General features: G+C 36.6%; 2 long non-coding RNA genes across 2 annotated transcripts in view; both read left to right on the top strand.

The window, feature by feature from the left end:
- The window catches only part of LOC110744139, a 50,247-nt gene extending 46,116 nt beyond the window's left edge, over window positions 1–4,131 (top strand). Inside the window, exon 3 of the long non-coding RNA XR_002524344.2 lies at window positions 2,754–4,131. This is a non-coding gene — a long non-coding RNA (uncharacterized LOC110744139). The remainder of the gene's footprint in view (window positions 1–2,753) is intronic.
- Window positions 1–16,847, top strand: part of LOC103887594 — a 116,564-nt gene that overhangs the window by 83,322 nt on the left and 16,395 nt on the right. The window lies entirely within an intron of this gene.

Genomic DNA, 16,847 nt, shown 5'->3' with positions numbered 1-16,847 from the left:
ATCTATATATCTATATATCTATATCTGATGTAGATCTATGTCACATAGATCTATATATGAGATAGCTGTCATTCATCTATAATGTATCTATTGTATCTATTAATCTAGTTTTTATACACTATAATTACAATATAATATCTATAATATATATATTTTATATATAATATGTTATATGATATGTAATATATCTGATATAATATGTTGTAACTATAATATGTGATATCTATAATATAACATATATTAAAATATATATTATGGATAAATTAATTGATATAATAGATATATATTCAGTTGGTACTCCATATTTGAGGGTTCCACATTTGTGGATTTTTTTAATGTTTTCTATTTGCAGACAACTGTGGATAGAAAATATTTTTTTTTAAATTGCATCTGTGCTGAACATGTGCACTATTTTTCTTGTCATTATTCCCTAAACAATACAGCATAACGACTATTTACACAGCATTTACATTGTATTAGATATTATAAGTAATCTAGAAAGGATTTAAAGAATATGAGAGGATGTGTGTAGGTTTTATGCTAATATTACGTCATTTTATATCAGAGACGTAAGCGTTGATAACGGTTTGGCTCTGCGTCCCCACCCAAATCTCATCTCAAATTGTAATCGTCACATGTCCAGGGAGGGACCTGATGGGGAGGGGACTGGATCATAGGGATGGCTCTCCTAAGCTATTCTTGTGATAGTGAGTGAGTTCTCACGAGAGCTGATGGTTTTAAAAGTGTTCCACAGCTCCCCCCTTTGCTTTCGCTCTCTCTCCTGCTGCCAAGTAAGATGGACCTTGCTTTCCCTTCACCTTCCCACCATGATTTTAAGTCTCCCGAAGCCTCTCCATCAACGCAGAACTGTGAGTCAATTAGACCTTCTTTTTTAAATAAATTATCCAGTCTCAGATAGTATTTTTACAGCAGTGTGAAATGGACAAATACAAGCATCCAATGGTGTTTGGCATTTGCAGGAGATTCTAGAACCAATCCCCAACATCTGTTAATCAAATATATGTGCCCATATATCTATAATGTATAGTTTAGTGTACCCAGTATAAGTGGAATTCAATAACTAGTGTCCATTTGTAGTAGTTGTAGTACTAGTAGTAGTAATAGTATGAGTGTACTGTAGAAAGGATAATAATTTGAGTTCTGAAATCAAGAAGACCTGATTTTGAATCTTGACCCCACTACCTAATAGTCCTGTAAGCAGTTTTCTGGCCTGTAAAATGGAAAAACAAAAAAGATTCCTAACAGCCAGATTTTTATAAGGATTAAATTAATTCATATATGTAAAGTGTTTTGCATAAAACTATTAATATTACCATGTAACTTCAAAAATATGTCTGCAGATTCTGGACTGAAATAATGTTTTACCATTTGTTGTACCTCTGGGACTCCCTGATATGTAGGAGACGATTTATTAAATGGTTCTTTAATTGATAGATCATGTGTCATGGATCAGATATGGGGCACCATCACTCCCATTCCAAGCTACTTTTTTCCACATATCAAACCAGCAGTTTTAATTTGCCTAACTCTCTATTTTGATTGATGTGTGGCAGCCTTAGATTTGAATGCAGTCAATAAACTGTCACAGCTGGATTTGGGATACAGTTAGGATACCCCGGCACTATTGAGATTAGCTTTCTGGAAAAATCCTCAAATGGAGGAGTACATAAAATGAGAATACTGATGTCAAACAAAATACATGACCAGTGTGATATTGGACAAATTGTTTACCTCTCTGGGCCAGTTTTGTTGTCTACAAAGTGGAAAAAAATGATTCCAGGGTCCTTTCATTCTTTAAAAATCCTCATGACTTTGTTAGAATTCCTCTCCTTCATTCACGTCTCCTTCTCTTTAGAGTTAACAGCTTTAGCCATTAGGTCTCTAATCCATCTCAAATTACTTCTTGGTGTGGTGTGAGGTAGGGCCTCAGGTTATTTTTTATCCATATGCTTATCCAGTTATTCCAGTTCATTTGTTAAAATGATTTTCCTTTCTTCCCTGAATTGTCTTAGAGCTTTTGTAAAAAGTCAATGATCATTTATGTGTATATCTATTTCTGGACTCTGTTGTGTTCCTTTCATGCTTTTATCACTCCTAATGCAAATACCACCTCATACTTGTCTACAATATCCTTTATACAGTCTTAAAATCAGCTATTGTGGGTTTTTCAACTCTTTTTCTCTTTGAAAATTGCTTTGGCTATTCAATGTCCTGGGAATTTCTAGATACATTTTTAAACCATCTTGTCAATTTCTGCCAAAAAGTGTGTTGGGATTTTGCTTTGAATTGTTTTAGATTGATAGACCAATTTGGAGAAAATGAACATCTTAATAATAATATGTAGTATTCTAATTTAAGACATGGTATGTCTCTTCATTTATTAGGTCTTCTGCTATTTTTCTCATCAATGTTTTTAGTTTCTGGTAGAGGCATCTTGCATATCTTTTGTTGTAATTATGTCTAAATATTTTATATGTTTAATACTCTTAGAAATGAATTATTTCTCTTAATTTTATTTTATACCCATTTGCCATTGCTCAAATACAGAAATTTATTTGTATACTTGCCTTGAATCTTAGAAATTTACTACATAATTTTATTAGTTCTATCAGGGTATTTTTAAAGATTTCTTAGTATTTTCTACATAAACAATCATGTTACCTATGAATAAAGATAGTTTTACTTCTTCCTTTCCAATCTTTATGACACTCCTCTTTTTTACTTTATTGCAGTAGCGAGGGCCTCCAGTACAAAATGGAATAGAAATGGTAAGAGCAAATATCTTTGCTTAGTTCCTGATGTTGGGAGGAAGTATGCAATTTTTCCACACTAAGCATTTACTGGTCATTGTGTTTTGTTTTGCCTTTTTTTTTGTAGGTCCCTTTATTAGATAGAGAATGTTCCTTTTTATTCCTAGAGTGAGAAGTTATTTTTTAAAAAATTAAATGAACGTTTAATTTGACAACTGTTTTTCCTGCATCTATTGTATCATTATAAAGCTATGCTCTATTAATTCTGCTAATGTTGTGAATTACATTAATTGATATCTGAATGGTAGCTCAGTCTTGCGTTCTTGAGATAAAAGTCCTTTGGTAATGCTATATTTTCTTTTTCATATTTTTGTATTTCATTTGTTAATATTTCACAATTATAATTATGAGGCTTATTCTTTTATTTTTATTTCTTATAATATCTTCATCAGGTTTGGCTATTGGGGTTGTGCTGGTCTTTTAAAAATGACTAGGAAAGTATACTTTTTTCCTCTCTTTTACCAAAAAAAAATTGTGTAAGAATAATATTACTTCCTTAAATGTTTTATAGGATTTAACATTGAAATCAATGAGCCTGAGGTATTTTTAAACAAAGATATTTAAATAAATTTAGTTTGTAATAGATAAAGAAATATATAGATCTTCTATTTCTTCTATTTTTTTATAAGTGTTGGTAGTTTTGTGTTTTAAGCTATTTATAGATTTCATCTAATGTTGTTGATGGAAAGTTATGCATAATTTTTTCATCATTTCCCTTGTGGTTTTTTTCTTGATCCATGAGTTATTTAGAAATGTGTTGTTTAATAGCCAAATCTTTGGGAGTTTGAGAACATACTATTATTATTATTTCTAGTTTATTTTTCTTGTCATCAGAAAACATACTCCATAATTATTTCAGTTTTTAAAGTTTATTGTGACTCGTTTTATACTCCAACATATGGTCTACTTTAGTAAACATTTCATATGCACTTAACAAGAATATTTAATCATCAGTCATTGATGTACAAATTGTCTTTATCTTTATTGATTTTTCCTCATTATATAACTGACTGAAAGGTATTTTGAATGCTCCAACTATAATTGTGTCTGTGTGTTTCTCTCTTTAGAGGTGGTTGCTTTTGCTTCACATATTTTTAAAATCTCTATGATTAGATGCATATACATTTAGGATTGTTAAGTATTCCTAATGAATTGACCAGTTTATTACTTGTAAAATGTCCTTCTTTATCTCTGATAGTATTCCTTATCTTTAAGTCTACTTTGCCTGACATTAATATCGCCACACAAACTTTCTTATAGTTACCATTGTATGATACAGTTTCCACTCTTTTTACTTTCAAAGTCTCTGCATCTTTGCATTTAATATGCATCTTTTAGTCATTAGCGTATAATTGGTCCTTGTATTTTTCCCCAATTTGATTCTCTCTGTCTCCTTATTTAACATTTATGTTTAATGGAATTATTGATACAGTTGGGTTTATGTCTACTGTTTTGTTATTTGTTGTCTATTTATCTTCTGTTGTAGATCTTCCTCTGTTGCTAATTTTCTGCCTTCTTAATTGAAAAGGTTAATTGAAGAGATTTTAGTATTCCCTTTTAATTTCTTTATTGTCTTTTAGCTATAACTTTTTTGTGGTTGCTCTAAGGTTACCAAATATATCAATAATTTATCATAGTCTACTTACAGTTAATAGTGTATCATTTCACAGAAAATATAACTACCTTGCAACAACATAATTCTTTCTAATTATAGGAATTAAAAGAATGGTTCTTTGCCTATTGTCATATATTACATTTGCATGTGTTACAAACCCCACAATGCAGTGTTAACATTTTTAAACCATCAATTGTCTTTCAAAGAAATTAAGGGAAGAAGAAAATGTACAATTTACCCATGTGTTTGACATTTTTTATGTTCTTTGTTCCTTTCTGTACATCTAGATTTCATGTTTCATCTGCTGTCATGTCCTTTCATCTTGAAGAACTTACTGTAGCATTTCTTATAATGCATTTTTGGGTTTTTGTTTTTGTTTTTTTTTTGGTTTTGGGTTTTTTTTTTTTTCTGACAACAGATTATCTTAGCTTTAGTTTATCTGAAAATGTTCATCGGCTAATCAAAATGTTGAATAAGTTTACTTAGATACTACTTTTTGAAAAATGATTCATATATTCTCCATTGTGGCAGAAACATTCATTCCTCACGTAATATCCATAACCTACTCAATTTATCAGCACTCTTGCAGGTCATAAGTTCTTAAGATTGTTATATTCAGGAAAAACATTTAATAACACACATGAGATCTCTATTAGCCCTCTTGTCTTGCAATCAGGGAGGTCACATATTTAAAAATATTTCAACCACAGGATAGTGGAGATCAGCCTAGATCTGTTAATGACTGGTGGAGCAAAGTCCTTTCCTCTCCTCAGCCTGTGGTTTGTTCTGAGCTATATGGAGTGACCATGATATAAACTTTGGTTGCACAGTTTACCCTTGAACAACACAGGCTTGAACCATGTGGGTTCACTTATATGCAAATTTTTTTCCAAAAAATATGTTGGAAAATTTTGTGGAGATTTGTGACAATTTGAAAAAATGCACAGATGAACCACATAGCCTTGAAATAAAAAAAGTAATAAAAAGGTAACTATGTCAAGAACACATAAAATATATGTAGGTAGTTTTTTAATCATTTACTACCATAAAATATATACAAATATATTATAAAAAGTTAAAATTTATTAAAATTTAGTCACATAAACCTAGACTGTACATGGTGCCACTCTTGATTGAGAGAAATGTAAACAAATGTAAAGATGCAGTATTAAATGATAACTGTGTAAAATTAACTATAGGGCATACTATACTATGGTAATAATTTCATAGCCACCTCCTGTAGTTATTTTAGTGAACTCGTGTGGTAAGTATCTGCATAAAACAATGTGCGAAGCTAATCATCTCCACGTGAGCAGTTCATCACTCCAGTAAATTGTGCATCAAACTAAAAAGCGATCTCTCATGGGTCTTGCATATTTTTCATGTTCAGTGCAATACCCTAAACCTTGAAAAACACCATGGTAATCATATAAAGTGCTCCTAGTGATACTGGAACTGCTCCCAAGAAGCAGAGAAACGTCACGAAATTACAAGAAAAAGAATTGCTTGTTATGTACCATAGATTGGGGTCTGCAATTGTGGTTGTCCATCATTTCAGGAAAAATGAATCCAGCGTAAGGATCATTGCAAAAGAAAAAAAAAAAAAAGGAAAGGAAAGGAAATCCGTGAAGCTGTCACTGTAATTATGCAAGCAGGTGCAAAAATCTACTTTTTGCAAGTACCTTTTTTTGTCATATTGAAAATGCAACTTTTATGTGGGTGCAGGATTGCTATAAGAAAGACATGCCTATAGATTCTAATATGATTTGAGAAAAAGTGAAGTCATTACTTAAAGCAAAAGGAAAGTGACGGATCTAAAGCTGGAGAAATTAATGCCAGCAAAGGATAGTTTGATAATTTTAGAAAGAGGATTAGTTTTAAAAAAAATCCAGATAACAGGAGAAGCAGCTTCTCCCAACCAAGAGGCAGCAGATGAATTCCCAGACCCTGTTGAAAAAATCATTGAGAAGAAAGGATATATGAATTGGTTTTTAATGCAGACAAAGTGTCCTATTCTGGGGGAAAAAAACCACAAATGACATTTATTAGTGGGGAGATAAGTGAGCACCAGGATTTAAAGCAGGAAGGGGTGGGCTAACTCTACTGCTTTGGGCAAATGTAGTCAGACTTATGATCAGAACTGCCGCTTGATCTATAAAACTGCTAACCTCCCAAGCCTTGAAGGTAATAGAGAAACACCAGCTGCCAGTCTCTTGGTTGTACAACAAGAAGTCCTGGGCAATGTGGACCCCTTTTCTGAATTGGTCCTATTGATGCTTTGTCTTTGAAGTTAGGAAATATCTTGCTTATAAGGGACTACCTTTTAAAGTTCCTTTGATATTGAATAATTCCCCTGGCCACCCAGATGCCAAAGGCATCAAAGTTATATGCTTACCCCCAAACACAATATCTCTGATTCAGTCTCTAGATCGGGGTCATAAAGATCTTTAAGGCTCATTACACATGGTACTCTATGTTAACACCATGGAGGAGAACCCCGATAGAGAGAACATTATGAAAGTCTGGAAGAATTACACCACTGAAAATGGCACCATTGTTAAAAAAAAAGAAAAAAAATTAGCCAGGAATGCTATCCAACCTGAAGCAATAAATTTCTGCTGAAGAAAACTGTATCCAGATGTTGTGCATGATATAGGATTTACAGCAGAGTCCATCAAGAAATTCATGAAAGAGATTGTGGATATGATGAAAAAAGTTGGGAGGAGAAGTTTCAAAATACGAATCTTGGAAAAAAAATTCAAGAGCTAATAGACACCACACCAAAAGGAATTAAGAGAAGCCAACTTGATAGAGATAAGTGCTTCCAAACCAGTATCAGGCAACGAGGAAGAAGACATAGAAGAAGCAGTACCAGAAAATAGTTGACATTAGATGATCTGGCAGAACCAGCTCTTCCTTTTCCTCCTTCTCCTCAGCCTACAAAACATGAAGGTGACGAGGATAAAGACCTTTAGGATGATGTACTTCCACTTAATGAATAATAATTATATTTTCTCTTCCTTATGATTTTCTTAATAAGTTGTTAGCTTACATTATTTTAAGAATACAGTATATAATACATAGTACATACAAAAACATGCTAATCAATTGTTTTTGTTATTAGTAAGACTTTCAGTAAACAGTAGGTTGTGAGTAGTTAAGTTTTGGGGAGTCAAAGTTTATTTGTAGATTTTCAACTGTGTAGAGGCCAGCACCTATAACCCCTGCATTGTTGAAGAGTCAACTGTATTAATCTATTGAGTTTGGGAATAATTTATTACCTGCCTTAGCCTATTCTGACTGGTATATCTGCTTATTTTAAATTATATACTAAATTTTTACAAGAATATATGCTTTTTAGGATTTCTATTCTCTTCTACTGATCTATCTGTCTTTTCTGATATCAATACCAAACTCCTTTGATTTTTTTGTAGCTTTATAACACAAAGAGATGTTTGTTGGGGAAACTTACTGTCAGTAGTCTTTTTTTCAAAACTGCTTGGGTATTCTCAAACTTGTCATTCTTATGAGTCATCTCTAATTTAACTTTAATTGTAGTCCCAAAAAGAGCCCAAATGGGGTTCAACTTACAGATTAATTTAACTAAATTGAGACTTCTTATTCAAGAACATATTGGGTTTTTCCATTTTTCATCTTATTTACATCCCACAGTAAAGTTTTATAGTTTTGTCAACATATATTATTCATCCTTCATGTAAGTTTATTCCTGGGTATTTTATATTTTTCCTTGCTAAATGTACTAAATGACATATTTTTACCATTGTTTATTCTCACTAGTTATTTAAATTATATATTGTTGAATACAGCCTGTACTGGCTGTAATTACTGCATTGGAATCATCTACATGGCTAATTCACCATCCTGTATGATATATCTACATACAATTCATAGGATTATGCATTCTGTATGGCCTTGTTGATGAGGCCACCAGAGTACAGAATAATTTTTGAAAACATTCTTTTGTTGTGTTGTTTAAAAATTGAAAGGGACCTTTGGATCACCTGGTTTACCTCTCCCATTTTTATATGAAACAATAAAGGCTATTTCAGAGCAAACACTTGAGTTCCAAGGCCATGCTGATTTCAATTTAACATGATTATTGAGCTCTTGCCATGTATCTGACTTCCTGATTCTAGGAAGCCCAGAGCATGCCCCAACCATAATCTGAGATAGGCACAGAGTAGCAGCTCAATAAATGTTTGTTTGATGGATTTGATGGCTTTATTTTGAAATAACATGTCATTGCTAGGGGTCATTGCTCATCAGATTTATAGAAAGCAAACAGTACAAGCATGAAAGTTATTTCAGTGTGCTTTTCCATCAATTCATACTTATCACAAAGACCTTTGTGAGTTTCAGAGGGAAAAATCTGCCTTTGCAACTGGAAAAATATAAGCCTGGCCATTTGGAGCTCCTGCAGGAAGTAGGTGAAAAGATTTCTTTTGCCTCTTGGGCTTCCTAAAGTATTTTCCATCTTACAATAAATTATACACGCTTCTCTGGCCCCAGGAGCCTAGTTTTCTAAGTTATTTTTTTAAACATGGCAGGAGTTTGCAGACAGCTGCCACTGGAAACATCTATGGCTTTATCTACTTCAATGAACAGCTGAGTACATTCAGACATAGCAACACTTTCCAAAAGGTTGCATCTAAGCCAAAGGAGATTAGGACAAGATTCAACTCATGAAAACAAGAGGTAGCACAAGTTAAAAATATAAATTGATTTGCAAGAGGCTAAATTAAGATCCATGGATAAACAAGTTAATTTGGCTTAGGGAGAAAAACTTGGATGCAGTCAAATATCTGGCCTTAATATTTATTATATAGTCAAGGCTAAGATCACATCGTTTGCAGCTCAAATCTCAACTCTGCTATTTACTGGCTGTGTGATCTTTTAATTTTACTTAACCTCTCTTAGCTTCAGTTTCCACATTTATAAAGTGAAGATAACTTTATATTTAAAGAATTTCTGTGAGAGTGATGATGATTTTTGGTGAACACTTGTGCTCAGTAAGCTTCAGTTAAGTAACATAGACCCAAGGAAGGCAATTGAATATTATTACAGGTAATGGATCTGACCTGGGAAACCAATAATTCTGCTCATGTTTTAATAGCTTAAGAGCTAGTTTTAAATCAACCAAAATTGAGAGTTTCCCTAAGCAATATCATTCAATTTAATTCAACTACATATAAGGCAGTATGCACAACATTATTGGTGACAAGAATGAAAAAGGCATGGTTTCACCTTTCAGAGAGTACTTGATCTAAGAGGAGGAATAGGAAAGTCACCTAGGAATACAATGGACTGTAGCCAGTACCATATGACCATGAAATAACACCCTAATTCTAGAGGGAGAGTGATTACGTTGGTTGATAGGATCAGGGAAAGCTTCAAGAAGGAGGGGCATTTGTACTGAGTCTTGTAATCAACAGGGTTTTGAGAGATGAAAAGACCGGAAATAATGTTGCTGATGGAGTAAGTAGAAAAAACTATGCCCAGACACAAGAAATGAATGAAACTGAATATACATTCATTCATTCATTTATTTATTTGTGTGATAAATATTGGGTGTTTGGGGTTAGAAAATTAAGTTTGGTTGGAATCCTGAACATATGTGGGGAAGTCATGAATGCATCCTCCAACAGGTAGGTTGGGGCTCAGGTGAGGGGAACATACAGTTACCAGGCTATGGTGCCCTGTATGGGATGGGGAAGTCAGAGGAGGATATCTGTGAATAATAGAGTCATCAGAAATGACTGGAGCTCTGCTTTTAAGATGATTACCCCCATAGGTTGGCGATTTTAAAGGACTCTTGGTGAGAGGTTATGAGGGCCTAGAGGGGAGGGGGAAATCAGAATATTTTGGAGGAACATTGGCTGGATTAATCACTGGTGGGACAGAGGCATAAGACCAAACTAAATGAAGTTTGTCACCTCTGTACTAAGAATATGAGTCCTGATCATGTGTAGAGATCATGGAAGGGATGATGATGCTGACATCAAATGGACATGGTGGTTCTGAGGGGCACTATGGCACAACTTAAAGATTTGAAATAAAAGAAATTGCCAAGGGCTTAGAGAAGGGGAACAAGAGCAAAACCTGGGAGAATGCCTGAATTTGAGGAATAGAAAAAGAAATCAGTGGAGAAAAATCAGTTAGAGACACCAGAGAGGAGTTTGAAGAGTTCAGGTTCACCTAAGTGGAAGGAAATTTCAAGGAGTAGATGACAAGTGGCATTATAGCTTGTGGAGAAGTTGAGGATAGAAACTGAGGAAAAGTTAATGTTAAATGTACTGATTAGAAAAATCACTGTTGACCTTCAGGAAACCAGTTTTAGTATAGAGGTGAGGTCAAAAGGCAGAGCATATGTGAATGTGAGTCTTTAAAATGGTGCTTGGGAATTGATTGGTTTTGTTAGATTTGGCAGCATGCCCCGAATGGAGTTACAAGAAAAGCCCAGAGCCAATTTTATCTGCAATAATGAGCCCTTGAATGTGTTAACTGCTTGCATCCTTTTTGTTCAAAGTGCTTAAACAAAAGTTCTTTAATTCATATTACCTAATTTCCTAATTCACATTACCTAATTACCTCAAAACCACCTTGTAAGGCCAGGAAGTCAGGAAGCAGTTTCCTCATTTATAAAATGAAATAGAGACCTGAGATATTAAGCAATTTATGCCAGGTCACACAGCTAATAAAAAACAGTGGCAGGATAAGGACCAGGTCTTCTGTCTCCTCATTCAACACTACTTCCATTGCTCCAAACCAAATGTATAGGGCTCTACTGCCAATAGGTCTCATCTTACCTGACAATGAAAGTTCAGAGATCACATACAAAGCCCGTATATAACAAAGAACACATAATAAATCAGAGACAAGGAATATCTCTCTCCAGCACACTGGAAACAGGTGGATTAGCTTGAATTTGAACTTCTCAGCCAAAAGCCTCTGTGCAACGAGCTAACAATTTAAGTTTATTTTTCTCTCATCTTTTTTCCTGTATGTAGCAAGTCAAGAACTGCCATTGATTTTTTAGTGTCTTGATACACCTGTTGGCTTTTTAATCATTCACATAAAAGGAGCCAGTAATAAGCCCAACTTCGTGATTCCATCAAAAACCAATTTTTTGTGAGTAATTGACATTGGAATTTTCACTGTTTTCTTGAGGTCTGCCAGACCCTAGAGACATACATTGTTAGTGGTGACAATAAACATTATGGAGTAGTCAGAGTCAGAAGGAGTAGGATGGCAGGGGAGCATACTAAGATGCTTTCCTAAGAAAGGAGACCATTTGACTTTGACCCATTAAAGCATAATTTCCCAGTTTCTGCTACTGCCTTCTCTTCTCTGTTCTCTAACCTTAGCCATGATAAATAGTCAATACACAATGATACAAAATTCAAAAAATAATCAAGTAGGCCAAGATGTCCATGGATATCATATCCCTGTTCATCATGGATCATCTCAGGGGACAAGTACCTTTGCCTACAACAAGGAGATTATTCACTAGAGTCTTCTGCTAATTCCTGATACATGGGGATAAGATGTCATTATGTGGTCTAGACACACTGAGATTGATCTCTCATACTTCAAGAGGCCATTGGTTCCAAACTGATTGTGAGTTGTGTTTTCATCATGGATCTTGGTACAGTTTAGGGTTTTGTTCACTCTTATTGTCTTTAACAGGCCAGGTCTGAGGATTTTCAGTGGAAGTGGTTACTTGCTGGCCCAGGAGAGTTCTAAATTCAATGGTAGAAGATGCTATGGGATGAGACTTCTGGATAGTGAAGTTCCTTTTCTTCTCAGCACATCACCTGTTACCATGCTTCAGGTTCTGAAAGACATGAATCCTGGAGAAACACGACACCTTATGTAAACATATATTTATTATTATTTATTTATTATCTCATATTATAGCTCACCTCCTCAGAGAATCACATACGAACTTCAGGGATATTTCAATTTATTTACCCATGTTTTTTTAAGGCCTCTTTCTTCCCTAAGAGACCTTATATGGCTTGGTTGTGTCTCCACCCAAATCTCATCTTGAAATATAGCTCCTATAATCCCCACATGTCATGGGAGGGACTTGGTGGGTGGTAATTGAATCATGGGGGTGGCAACACCCATACTGTTCTTGTGATAGTGAGTGAGTTCTCACAAGATCTGATGGCTTAACAAGGGGCTTTTGCCTCTTTGCTCAGCACTTCTCCTTCCTGCCACCATGTGAATAAGGACATGTTTTCTTCCCCATCTGCCATGATTGTAAGTTTCCTGAGGCCTTTCCAACCATATGGAACTGTGGGTCAATTAAACCTCTTTTCTTTATATATTACCCAGTCTCAGCTATTTCTTCATAGCAGTATGAAAATGGACTAAAACAGTAAATTGGTACCAGGAATGGGGTGCTACTATAAGGATATCAAAAATGTGGAAGCAACTTTGGAACTGGATAACAAGCAGAGGTTGAAACATTTTGAAGGGCTCAGAAGAAGACAGGAAAATGTGGGAAAGTTTGGAACTTCCTAGAAACTTGGAAGGTTCAGAAGACAGGGAGATGTGGGAAAGTTTGGAACTTCCTAGGGACTTGTTGAATTGCTTCAACCAAAATGCTGGTAGTAATATGAACAAAGAAGTCCAGCCTGAGGTGATCTCAGATGAAGATGAGGAACTAGTTGGGAACTACAGTAAAGGTCACTCTTGCTGTTTTTAGCAAGAGACTGTCAGCTGTTTGCCCCTACCCTAGAAATCTATGGAACTTTGAACCTGAGAGATGATTTAGGGTATCTGGAAGAAGAAATTTCTAAGAAACAAAGCATTCAAGAGGTGACAGAGCATAAAAGTTTGGAAAATTTGCCGCCTGACGATGCAGTAGAAAAGAAAAGCCCATTTTCTGGGGAGAAATTCAAGTTGGCTACAGAAATTTGCGTAAGTAATGAGGAATCAAATGCTAATCACCAAGACAATGGGGAAAATGTCCCCAGGGCATGTCAGAGAACTTCACAGTAGCCCCTCCCATCCCAGGCCTGGAAGAGGGAAAAATGGTTTCCTGGCCCAGTTCTAGGGGACCCCTGCTGTGTGCAGCCTCTGGAGTTGGTGCCCTGCACCCCAGACACTCCAGTCATGGCTAAAAGGGGCCAAGGTACAGTTCTGGCAATTGCTTCAGAGGGTGCAAGCTCCAAGTCTTGGCAGCTTCCACATTGTGTTGGTTTTGTGAGTATGCAGAAGACAAGAATTGAGGTTCAGGAACTTTTGGCTGGATGTATGAAAATGCCTGGATGTTCAGACAGAAGTTTACTGCAGGGATGGAGCCCTCATGGGAGAACCTCTGCTAGAGCAGAGCAGAAGGGAAATGTGGGGTCAAAGTCCCCCACACAGAGTCCCCACTGGTGCACTGACCAGTGGAGCAAAGAAAAGAGGGCCACAGTCCTCCAGACCCCAGAATGGTAGATCCACCAACAGCTTGCACTGTGCATGCACCTGGAAAAGTCATAAACACTCAATGCCAGCCCATGAAAGCAACTAGGAGCGGAGCTGTACCCTGCAAAGCCACACAGGGCAGAGCTGCCCAAAGCCATGGGAACCCACCTGTTACATTAGCATGACCTGGATGTGAGACATGGAGTCAAACAAGATCATTTAGAACTTTAAGGTTTAATGGCTGCCCTATTGGATTTCAGACTTGCTTGGGGCCTGTAGCCCCTTTGTTTCGGTCAGTTTCTGCCATTTGAAACAGGTATATTTACCCAATGTCTGTACCCATGTTGTATCTAGGAAGTAACTAACTAACTGTTGATTTTATAGGCTCATAGGCAGAGGGGACTTGCTTTGTCTCAGATGAGACTTTGGACTTGGTTTCTTGGGTTAATGCTGGAATGACCTAAGGCTCTGAGGGACTGTTGGAAAGGCATCATTGTGTTTGGAAATGAGAGGACATGAGATTTGGGAGGGGCCAGGAGCAGAATGATACAGTTTGGCTGTGTCCCCACCAAAATCTCATCTTGAATTGTAGCTCCCATAATCCCCACATGTTGTGGGAGGAACCCATTGGATGGTAATTGAATTATGGAAGCAGTTACCCCCATGCTGTTCTCCTGATATTGAGTGTATGTGTAAGTCTGAATGACTTTCATATTCTTTTTGTGCTCCTAGAACCTAATTTTTGGTTTTTGGAAAATTCAAAGAATGGAGAATCAAATCAAGAGATAGAAAACTTCATGCTATTCTGACATATAGAAGTCAAACAATGTTGCTGAAAAATAAATATGACCACTTTCACCATAGATTTGAAGAGTATTTGCTATTTATTGATACTTTATAAGGATGGTGATGATGACAATGATAAAGGGTGTATCCTGAAGCAAAAGCAGTGTCAGCCCAATCTCACATGCTCTAAAAAAAAAAAAAAAAATGAGAAGAAAGAACCACAGTCAGGGCGAGGACTGTGACCCCTCCATCCCTTCCCCTGGAGTTCCACCAATATGGTGGCCTTGAATTCCATGAGGAAATGCTCCCTCCTGAGGAGCAATGAGAAGAAAATGTGTGGTTGATGCCTAGGAGAGGAAATTTAAATTTGGAATACTAGTATCTGTGAACATGCACATTCAAGCAACTAAGTAATGACTAGCTGACAAGCACCAGTTTATGTTTGAAGAATTATAGTCAAGGATCCTAATGAAATTGTTTTTACTCCTATTCCTGGGAAAATTGAATTAACTCCAATAAGAGTAAATCTGTAGATTTAGCCCATAGAAGGCAGCTAGCTTTCTTGCAGAAATCAGGGTTTTTCCTTCTGAACTTCTCCCAGAGTGTTCTCTATTTATGGGGAGTCTGTCTGGGTGAATATCTCAGCAGCATGTTTACTGCTGTGTATCTCGTAGATACATCCCCAAAGTACTTTTCCAGCTGTGGCTTCTATTGGTTGCAACAAACCTGTGATCAAAGTCAGATGTTTGATGAAGAGCCTGAGGCACAGATAAGTTAAGCCATTTTTCAGAGCTTGCACAGCTGCCGAGTTTAGTGATAGACCTGAAATTGGACCCAGTCCCTTCTCTTCCAGCCTGGCCTCCAGATGGCAGCACATGGTGAGTGCTCACAAATAAGAATAGTAAAGAATGACTGTTGACTGGGGGCGGTGGCTCACACCTGTAATCCCAGCACTTTGGGAGGCTGAGGCGGGTGCATCACAAGGTCAGGAGATCAAGATCATCCTGGCTAACTGGGTGAAACCCCATCTCCACTAAAAAAAATACAAAAAAATTAGCCAGGCATGGTGGTGGGTACCTGTGGCCCCAGCTACTCAGGAGGCTGAGGCAGGAGAATGGCATGAACCCAGGAGGCAGAGCTTGCAGTGAGCAGAGATCGCACCATTGCACTGCACTCCAGCCTGGGTGACACAGCAAGACTCTGTCTCAAAAAAAAAAAAAAAAAAAAAGAAATGACTGTTTCGTCACTGATGTGGATTACTTTTTTTTTCCAATGAACATAGTGATGAGAGCAATCACAAAAGCATTGATAAGCATCTTCTTCTGAGGCTTTACCAATTATTCATGTTATTCATAACCAAGATAGAGCAAAGCAAATACATAGCTTCATTGCTACCACTTATTATGTGCCTGCTGTATCCATTGAAATGTAATATACATCATACACATGTATTTTTGCTCAGTTATTACTTAAATTTCTAAGGAAGATATTATTCTTCCCATATTACAGATGAAGAAACTGAGACCCAGAAAAAAGAAATAACTTGCTTTCATGTAGATGTAACTATGATGTGTCTGAGTCTGTATCATACATGATTCTGCATTCATGTTGGACCCTACGCTTACCTCACCAGTGGAGTCATTAAGAACCTAGCCCACAGGAGACCACAGCTGCTGTCAAGCAGGTGTGGCTGTTAATTTGCAGTTTCCATTGTCCCTGAGCTATTTCGAGGAAAAAACCAGGAGGAGACAGCTTTCACTACACCTATCTTTGCCTAAAAATTACTACAGGCTTTGGCATGATCAGAGCATGTGTCTTCAGTAAATGTGTAACCTGCCTTTGTGGTTCTACATCTGAACACAGCTGTGAAAAGTATAGCCTGCAGCTTGGATCCTTGGCCTCTGGTGGAGTGTCCTTCTCATTCCTGGTAGGTACCAGTGACTCCACGCAACATTTCACCTTATTTTATTTTATTTTTTGAGACAGAGTATCACTCTGTCTCCCAGGCTGGAGTAAAATGGCATGATCTCGACTCACTGCAACCTCCGCCTCCCAGGTTCAAGCGATTATCCTGCCTCAGCCTCCCAAGTAGCTAGGATTACAGGCACCTGCCACCATGCCTGGCTAATTTTTGCATTTTTAGTAGAGATGGGGTTTCACCATGTTGTTCAGGC

This window comes from Papio anubis, chromosome 11 (assembly GCF_008728515.1).
Source record: "Papio anubis isolate 15944 chromosome 11, Panubis1.0, whole genome shotgun sequence".
NCBI classification, from domain to species: Eukaryota; Metazoa; Chordata; class Mammalia; order Primates; family Cercopithecidae; genus Papio; species Papio anubis.
This window is presented reverse-complemented; position numbering and strand designations above follow the sequence as displayed.